The 9,392-nt window shown below is 46.4% G+C and overlaps 3 non-coding genes across 3 annotated transcripts; all 3 read left to right on the top strand.

Moving 5' to 3' along the window:
* Positions 1 to 368: 368 nt before the first annotated feature.
* On the top strand, positions 369 to 450 carry trnal-aag (transfer RNA leucine (anticodon AAG)). Its single transcript has one exon. It is a non-coding gene; the product is annotated as a tRNA-Leu (tRNA).
* Positions 451 to 3,309: 2,859 nt separating this feature from the next.
* trnal-aag (transfer RNA leucine (anticodon AAG)) lies at positions 3,310 to 3,391 on the top strand. Its single transcript has one exon. It is a non-coding gene; the product is annotated as a tRNA-Leu (tRNA).
* A 2,859-nt stretch (positions 3,392 to 6,250) lies between these two features.
* Positions 6,251 to 6,332, top strand: trnal-aag (transfer RNA leucine (anticodon AAG)). The gene has a single exon. It is a non-coding gene; the product is annotated as a tRNA-Leu (tRNA).
* The last annotated feature ends 3,060 nt before the right edge of the window (positions 6,333 to 9,392 follow it).

The following is a 9,392-nucleotide window of genomic DNA, read 5'->3' as shown; positions in this document are numbered from 1 at the left end:
TAAACGTGAAAGTTGTCCTGTTTCGAGCAATGGGTGAAATCATTGAGCAAAGCAAGAATCGAAATTGCAGTAATGTCAAGTAGCTCATGGTAATTTGACCCAATCATAATCGATCATATATTCTCACGCACTCACAGATACATCTGTAGCTGAATCGAAGTCTGAGAAGATAGACTCAGTTTACCAGTGATTTTTGTCTGGATTGATGGGCTATCGTTAACTGCTGAGAAATTGATATTGTAGACGGGCACATCCCAGCAGCTGTGCGAGTCGGAGAGGGATCATGGAACCCTTTTCACGTGAGTTTACATCTGTTGTTATGCAGGAACACAATTGGAAGTGCAAGAAAATGGAGTCGTGGGCGTGTTGGTAGTGTGGCCGAGCGGTCTAAGGCGCTGGATTAAGGCTCCAGTCTCGACAGAGGCGTGGGTTCGAATCCCACCGCTGCCATTTCTGCGGAGCAGCTAGTTTAAAAGCTGTTTCGATCCCCTGCGGCATTTCTGTTTAAAACAGAAGCAAAATGAGTTTGCTTCCCGGGGAATTGATTGTGGTGTTGGTAAGTGCCGAATTTTCCAAAGTGTCTGTGCTGTCATGCTCGTGTTCGCCTCCCGCGCGGAAAATCGCCAGCGGCTCTACTCTTGCTTTCTGTTCCAGGCAAGTTGAGCTTTTACTGGAACCGAATGGAGACTGCTATTTCATCGTTGTTGCGAAACAGAGTCCTACGGTGACTCGACTCGTCGTTATTTGGTTTTCTGGCCAATGAGAAAATCGTTCCAATGTATTTCGATGTCATATGTTATTGAATTTCTCCCACTTCCTTCATTTCAGTCCTGGAGTCATCGGAAGGGAAAGGTAATCTAATCGAGACTGTGATTGGTGAAATTCACTTTTTATGGCCCATTCTTATTATGTTCTTTTTTTTGTCTCTTTGCAGCATTGTCTGGGAAGTGGTGGTGCACTCAGGCTCCAGTATGTTTGAAAGAGTAGTTTGGAATTGCCCTGTTGTTAGTTGTGTGATTACGTTATGGCTCATGCCCCCTGACTGTCTCACATTTAGCATTCATGCTCGCTGTGTCTGAAAATGCATTTGGTTTTCCCGTTTTGTTTGTGTTCCGTGTTAAATGCTTTCTGTTTTGCGATTCGCTCAATACATTACGAATTAACAGGGTTTCTGAGGTAACTTCCAGCTGCAAAAATCCTCAACTGAGAATCTGGGAAATTTTCACGGAGTATGGTCAGTCGGAGCAAAAGTAAGGAAGTCGTTCGTTTCTGCAGTGTTTCACAATGCTACCTTTCCCGTGAGCAGTCGAACAGACGAAAAGATTTTGCCACAGACTGCGACGGTAAGCTCCGCAAAAACGTAATTCTTTAAAGCAGGTGTAAGCGACACAACGTTATTGGGGTACACCGCGTGGAAACAGATACTTCGGTGTATCTCGTCCATGCTCACCACATAGCCAAAATTAAACAAGTCCCATTAAACAACGAGCTAACGGAAACAGAAAGGTGAAAGGTCGAATGGCTTCAACTTTCAGTGCTGGATGCCACTGAGCTGCAGCGGGGACGACCGAGGCTTGTTTCTGTAGTGTAGTGGTCATCACGTTCGCCTTACACGCGAAAGGTCCCCAGTTCGCAACTGGGCAGAAACTGCTTTGCTCTTCAACTGCAGCCTTTGACATCGACAAGAACGGAGCTTGTTTGCTTGCTTTCCCATGTGCAAACCTGCCTTCGAGTTTGCTCGAATAAATCGTCGCTCGTAGTGCAATGCAATGCCGCTCCGTTTAATTACTGTGCAAAAGCATTGTAAAGTTTTTCTCCAACCTGGTTCTGATCATATGCCATTCTGTTTGAGAGTGTAGTTACCCCCTTCTGATCCTTCCACGAAAAGCATTACCGCATTCGCATTCCTTGCGCAGGCGGCCCGGTTCAAAGACAGGGAAGAAGCTGATGTGCTGGTGTCACAGTGCACCACGGATTCCTCAACTAGTCTGTCTGTCAAATGTATCCCAAAGTCGTCTCTGAAAGACCTCATTTGGAAGGTGTCTGTCGTTATTCAACGTGTGAGAATTGGCACCAGAGGTCCTGAATCATGTTTTGGAGCAGTTCGCACGTTAGTGGTTCATTCAATCAGCAACAGCAATGAAAGAAATTCCACTCTCAGAGGAACCTCTGGACCTGTGCTTTCATAGCGTCGCTAGTATTAAGGTGCGCCCCGAGATCTAAGCCAGGTTGGAACGGAAACGGAGGAATCGACAGAGAGGCTACAGAATGACATCGCATCCATTTGGTTTTCATTAAATCACTGACGAGCAGGAAAATGTAAACGGGGAGGGCGAGTGGGGAAGTGAGGCAGTTGCAGCTCTGGAGAAAGTCCTTCGTTGTGATTCACTCAGCAACCAGAGACGTGACGGTGACTCAGGCGTGAGAGCTCTTCACATCGTGAACAAAAAGCAATCAAGGGCAGTTAGCACCTCTTCCGGAGTGGGGGTGGGGTGAGGTAATTACCTTTTGACTTCTGTTACTATGTTCGGAAACTGCCTTTTGGATTGAGGTGAAGAGAAACTGCATTTCTAATAAGCACCATGGAACTTGTTAAACTTTATTGAGTCGCTTTTTCTCATCGATTCCCACACAGGTTTCCAACTCAGTTGGTATCCATGAGGCTCATGTCCAGGTGCAATCTGCAGCAAATTGCACGGTTAGGTAAAAGGCAAGGAAAGTGGCATCTCGAACCGGCCCCGAGGTCAGACCTTCCTCACAATGTAATCTGTCCTTCTCGAATTGTAATGCTACCTCCGGTTTTAGGGTGGAACATTCTTTGGGAACCTTATTCTGCAAAACAGACACAGTGACTGAAACTATGCTGCACGGTATGATTTGGGAAACGGCCTGCTCAGCTTTGTGCATTTCCCCTGTAGTCCGGTGTGTTTCATGTTCCGTGTAAACGTGAAAGTTGTCCTGTTTCGAGCAATGGGTGAAATCATTGAGCAAAGCAAGAATCGAAATTGCAGTAATGTCAAGTAGCTCATGGTAATTTGACCCAATCATAATCGATCATATATTCTCACGCACTCACAGATACATCTGTAGCTGAATCGAAGTCTGAGAAGATAGACTCAGTTTACCAGTGATTTTTGTCTGGATTGATGGGCTATCGTTAACTGCTGAGGAAATGATATTGTAGACGGGCACATCCCAGCAGCTGTGCGAGTCGGAGAGGGATCATGGAACCCTTTTCACGTGAGTTTACATCTGTTGTTATGCAGGAACACAATTGGAAGTGCAAGAAAATGGAGTCGTGGGCGTGTTGGTAGTGTGGCCGAGCGGTCTAAGGCGCTGGATTAAGGCTCCAGTCTCGACAGAGGCGTGGGTTCGAATCCCACCGCTGCCATTTCTGCGGAGCAGCTAGTTTAAAAGCTGTTTCGATCCCCTGCGGCATTTCTGTTTAAAACAGAAGCAAAATGAGTTTGCTTCCCGGGGAATTGATTGTGGTGTTGGTAAGTGCCGAATTTTCCAAAGTGTCTGTGCTGTCATGCTCGTGTTCGCCTCCCGCGCGGAAAATCGCCAGCGGCTCTACTCTTGCTTTCTGTTCCAGGCAAGTTGAGCTTTTACTGGAACCGAATGGAGACTGCTATTTCATCGTTGTTGCGAAACAGAGTCCTACGGTGACTCGACTCGTCGTTATTTGGTTTTCTGGCCAATGAGAAAATCGTTCCAATGTATTTCGATGTCATATGTTATTGAATTTCTCCCACTTCCTTCATTTCAGTCCTGGAGTCATCGGAAGGGAAAGGTAATCTAATCGAGACTGTGATTGGTGAAATTCACTTTTTATGGCCCATTCTTATTATGTTCTTTTTTTTGTCTCTTTGCAGCATTGTCTGGGAAGTGGTGGTGCACTCAGGCTCCAGTATGTTTGAAAGAGTAGTTTGGAATTGCCCTGTTGTTAGTTGTGTGATTACGTTATGGCTCATGCCCCCTGACTGTCTCACATTTAGCATTCATGCTCGCTGTGTCTGAAAATGCATTTGGTTTTCCCGTTTTGTTTGTGTTCCGTGTTAAATGCTTTCTGTTTTGCGATTCGCTCAATACATTACGAATTAACAGGGTTTCTGAGGTAACTTCCAGCTGCAAAAATCCTCAACTGAGAATCTGGGAAATTTTCACGGAGTATGGTCAGTCGGAGCAAAAGTAAGGAAGTCGTTCGTTTCTGCAGTGTTTCACAATGCTACCTTTCCCGTGAGCAGTCGAACAGACGAAAAGATTTTGCCACAGACTGCGACGGTAAGCTCCGCAAAAACGTAATTCTTTAAAGCAGGTGTAAGCGACACAACGTTATTGGGGTACACCGCGTGGAAACAGATACTTCGGTGTATCTCGTCCATGCTCACCACATAGCCAAAATTAAACAAGTCCCATTAAACAACGAGCTAACGGAAACAGAAAGGTGAAAGGTCGAATGGCTTCAACTTTCAGTGCTGGATGCCACTGAGCTGCAGCGGGGACGACCGAGGCTTGTTTCTGTAGTGTAGTGGTCATCACGTTCGCCTTACACGCGAAAGGTCCCCAGTTCGCAACTGGGCAGAAACTGCTTTGCTCTTCAACTGCAGCCTTTGACATCGACAAGAACGGAGCTTGTTTGCTTGCTTTCCCATGTGCAAACCTGCCTTCGAGTTTGCTCGAATAAATGGTCGCTCGTAGTGCAATGCAATGCCGCTCCGTTTAATTACTGTGCAAAAGCATTGTAAAGTTTTTCTCCAACCTGGTTCTGATCATATGCCATTCTGTTTGAGAGTGTAGTTACCCCCTTCTGATCCTTCCACGAAAAGCATTACCGCATTCGCATTCCTTGCGCAGGCGGCCCGGTTCAAAGACAGGGAAGAAGCTGATGTGCTGGTGTCACAGTGCACCACGGATTCCTCAACTAGTCTGTCTGTCAAATGTATCCCAAAGTCGTCTCTGAAAGACCTCATTTGGAAGGTGTCTGTCGTTATTCAACGTGTGAGAATTGGCACCAGAGGTCCTGAATCATGTTTTGGAGCAGTTCGCACGTTAGTGGTTCATTCAATCAGCAACAGCAATGAAAGAAATTCCACTCTCAGAGGAACCTCTGGACCTGTGCTTTCATAGCGTCGCTAGTATTAAGGTGCGCCCCGAGATCTAAGCCAGGTTGGAACGGAAACGGAGGAATCGACAGAGAGGCTACAGAATGACATCGCATCCATTTGGTTTTCATTAAATCACTGACGAGCAGGAAAATGTAAACGGGGAGGGCGAGTGGGGAAGTGAGGCAGTTGCAGCTCTGGAGAAAGTCCTTCGTTGTGATTCACTCAGCAACCAGAGACGTGACGGTGACTCAGGCGTGAGAGCTCTTCACATCGTGAACAAAAAGCAATCAAGGGCAGTTAGCACCTCTTCCGGAGTGGGGGTGGGGTGAGGTAATTACCTTTTGACTTCTGTTACTATGTTCGGAAACTGCCTTTTGGATTGAGGTGAAGAGAAACTGCATTTCTAATAAGCACCATGGAACTTGTTAAACTTTATTGAGTCGCTTTTTCTCATCGATTCCCACACAGGTTTCCAACTCAGTTGGTATCCATGAGGCTCATGTCCAGGTGCAATCTGCAGCAAATTGCACGGTTAGGTAAAAGGCAAGGAAAGTGGCATCTCGAACCGGCCCCGAGGTCAGACCTTCCTCACAATGTAATCTGTCCTTCTCGAATTGTAATGCTACCTCCGGTTTTAGGGTGGAACATTCTTTGGGAACCTTATTCTGCAAAACAGACACAGTGACTGAAACTATGCTGCACGGTATGATTTGGAAAACGGCCTGCTCAGCTTTGTGCATTTCCCCTGTAGTCCGGTGTGTTTCATGTTCCGTGTAAACGTGAAAGTTGTCCTGTTTCGAGCAATGGGCGAAATCATTGAGCAAAGCAAGAATCGAAATTGCAGTAATGTCAAGTAGCTCATGGTAATTTGACCCAATCATAATCGATCATATATTCTCACGCACTCACAGATACATCTGTAGCTGAATCGAAGTCTGAGAAGATAGACTCAGTTTACCAGTGATTTTTGTCTGGATTGATGGGCTATCGTTAACTGCTGAGGAAATGATATTGTAGACGGGCACATCCCAGCAGCTGTGCGAGTCGGAGAGGGATCATGGAACCCTTTTCACGTGAGTTTACATCTGTTGTTATGCAGGAACACAATTGGAAGTGCAAGAAAATGGAGTCGTGGGCGTGTTGGTAGTGTGGCCGAGCGGTCTAAGGCGCTGGATTAAGGCTCCAGTCTCGACAGAGGCGTGGGTTCGAATCCCACCGCTGCCATTTCTGCGGAGCAGCTAGTTTAAAAGCTGTTTCGATCCCCTGCGGCATTTCTGTTTAAAACAGAAGCAAAATGAGTTTGCTTCCCGGGGAATTGATTGTGGTGTTGGTAAGTGCCGAATTTTCCAAAGTGTCTGTGCTGTCATGCTCGTGTTCGCCTCCCGCGCGGAAAATCGCCAGCGGCTCTACTCTTGCTTTCTGTTCCAGGCAAGTTGAGCTTTTACTGGAACCGAATGGAGACTGCTATTTCATCGTTGTTGCGAAACAGAGTCCTACGGTGACTCGACTCGTCGTTATTTGGTTTTCTGGCCAATGAGAAAATCGTTCCAATGTATTTCGATGTCATATGTTATTGAATTTCTCCCACTTCCTTCATTTCAGTCCTGGAGTCATCGGAAGGGAAAGGTAATCTAATCGAGACTGTGATTGGTGAAATTCACTTTTTATGGCCCATTCTTATTATGTTCTTTTTTTTGTCTCTTTGCAGCATTGTCTGGGAAGTGGTGGTGCACTCAGGCTCCAGTATGTTTGAAAGAGTAGTTTGGAATTGCCCTGTTGTTAGTTGTGTGATTACGTTATGGCTCATGCCCCCTGACTGTCTCACATTTAGCATTCATGCTCGCTGTGTCTGAAAATGCATTTGGTTTTCCCGTTTTGTTTGTGTTCCGTGTTAAATGCTTTCTGTTTTGCGATTCGCTCAATACATTACGAATTAACAGGGTTTCTGAGGTAACTTCCAGCTGCAAAAATCCTCAACTGAGAATCTGGGAAATTTTCACGGAGTATGGTCAGTCGGAGCAAAAGTAAGGAAGTCGTTCGTTTCTGCAGTGTTTCACAATGCTACCTTTCCCGTGAGCAGTCGAACAGACGAAAAGATTTTGCCACAGACTGCGACGGTAAGCTCCGCAAAAACGTAATTCTTTAAAGCAGGTGTAAGCGACACAACGTTATTGGGGTACACCGCGTGGAAACAGATACTTCGGTGTATCTCGTCCATGCTCACCACATAGCCAAAATTAAACAAGTCCCATTAAACAACGAGCTAACGGAAACAGAAAGGTGAAAGGTCGAATGGCTTCAACTTTCAGTGCTGGATGCCACTGAGCTGCAGCGGGGACGACCGAGGCTTGTTTCTGTAGTGTAGTGGTCATCACGTTCGCCTTACACGCGAAAGGTCCCCAGTTCGCAACTGGGCAGAAACTGCTTTGCTCTTCAACTGCAGCCTTTGACATCGACAAGAACGGAGCTTGTTTGCTTGCTTTCCCATGTGCAAACCTGCCTTCGAGTTTGCTCGAATAAATCGTCGCTCGTAGTGCAATGCAATGCCGCTCCGTTTAATTACTGTGCAAAAGCATTGTAAAGTTTTTCTCCAACCTGGTTCTGATCATATGCCATTCTGTTTGAGAGTGTAGTTACCCCCTTCTGATCCTTCCACGAAAAGCATTACCGCATTCGCATTCCTTGCGCAGGCGGCCCGGTTCAAAGACAGGGAAGAAGCTGATGTGCTGGTGTCACAGTGCACCACGGATTCCTCAACTAGTCTGTCTGTCAAATGTATCCCAAAGTCGTCTCTGAAAGACCTCATTTGGAAGGTGTCTGTCGTTATTCAACGTGTGAGAATTGGCACCAGAGGTCCTGAATCATGTTTTGGAGCAGTTCGCACGTTAGTGGTTCATTCAATCAGCAACAGCAATGAAAGAAATTCCACTCTCAGAGGAACCTCTGGACCTGTGCTTTCATAGCGTCGCTAGTATTAAGGTGCGCCCCGAGATCTAAGCCAGGTTGGAACGGAAACGGAGGAATCGACAGAGAGGCTACAGAATGACATCGCATCCATTTGGTTTTCATTAAATCACTGACGAGCAGGAAAATGTAAACGGGGAGGGCGAGTGGGGAAGTGAGGCAGTTGCAGCTCTGGAGAAAGTCCTTCGTTGTGATTCACTCAGCAACCAGAGACGTGACGGTGACTCAGGCGTGAGAGCTCTTCACATCGTGAACAAAAAGCAATCAAGGGCAGTTAGCACCTCTTCCGGAGTGGGGGTGGGGTGAGGTAATTACCTTTTGACTTCTGTTACTATGTTCGGAAACTGCCTTTTGGATTGAGGTGAAGAGAAACTGCATTTCTAATAAGCACCATGGAACTTGTTAAACTTTATTGAGTCGCTTTTTCTCATCGATTCCCACACAGGTTTCCAACTCAGTTGGTATCCATGAGGCTCATGTCCAGGTGCAATCTGCAGCAAATTGCACGGTTAGGTAAAAGGCAAGGAAAGTGGCATCTCGAACCGGCCCCGAGGTCAGACCTTCCTCACAATGTAATCTGTCCTTCTCGAATTGTAATGCTACCTCCGGTTTTAGGGTGGAACATTCTTTGGGAACCTTATTCTGCAAAACAGACACAGTGACTGAAACTATGCTGCACGGTATGATTTGGGAAACGGCCTGCTCAGCTTTGTGCATTTCCCCTGTAGTCCGGTGTGTTTCATGTTCCGTGTAAACGTGAAAGTTGTCCTGTTTCGAGCAATGGGTGAAATCATTGAGCAAAGCAAGAATCGAAATTGCAGTAATGTCAAGTAGCTCATGGTAATTTGACCCAATCATAATCGATCATATATTCTCACGCACTCACAGATACATCTGTAGCTGAATCGAAGTCTGAGAAGATAGACTCAGTTTACCAGTGATTTTTGTCTGGATTGATGGGCTATCGTTAACTGCTGAGGAATTGATATTGTAGACGGGCACATCCCAGCAGCTGTGCGAGTCGGAGAGGGATCATGGAACCCTTTTCACGTGAGTTTACATCTGTTGTTATGCAGGAACACAATTGGAAGTGCAAGAAAATGGAGTCGTGGGCGTGTTGGTAGTGTGGCCGAGCGGTCTAAGGCGCTGGATCAAGGCTCCTGTCTCGACAGAGGCGTGGGTTCGAATCCCACCGCTGCCATTTCTGCGGAGCAGCTAGTTTAAAAGCTGTTTCGATCCCCTGCGGCATTTCTGTTTAAAGCAGAAGCAAAATGAGTTTGCTTCCCGGGGAATTGATTGTGGTGTTGGTAAGTGCCGAAT

The sequence above is a fragment of the Chiloscyllium punctatum genome, chromosome 18 (genome assembly GCF_047496795.1).
Source record: "Chiloscyllium punctatum isolate Juve2018m chromosome 18, sChiPun1.3, whole genome shotgun sequence".
NCBI classification, from domain to species: domain Eukaryota; kingdom Metazoa; phylum Chordata; class Chondrichthyes; order Orectolobiformes; family Hemiscylliidae; genus Chiloscyllium; species Chiloscyllium punctatum.
This window is presented reverse-complemented; position numbering and strand designations above follow the sequence as displayed.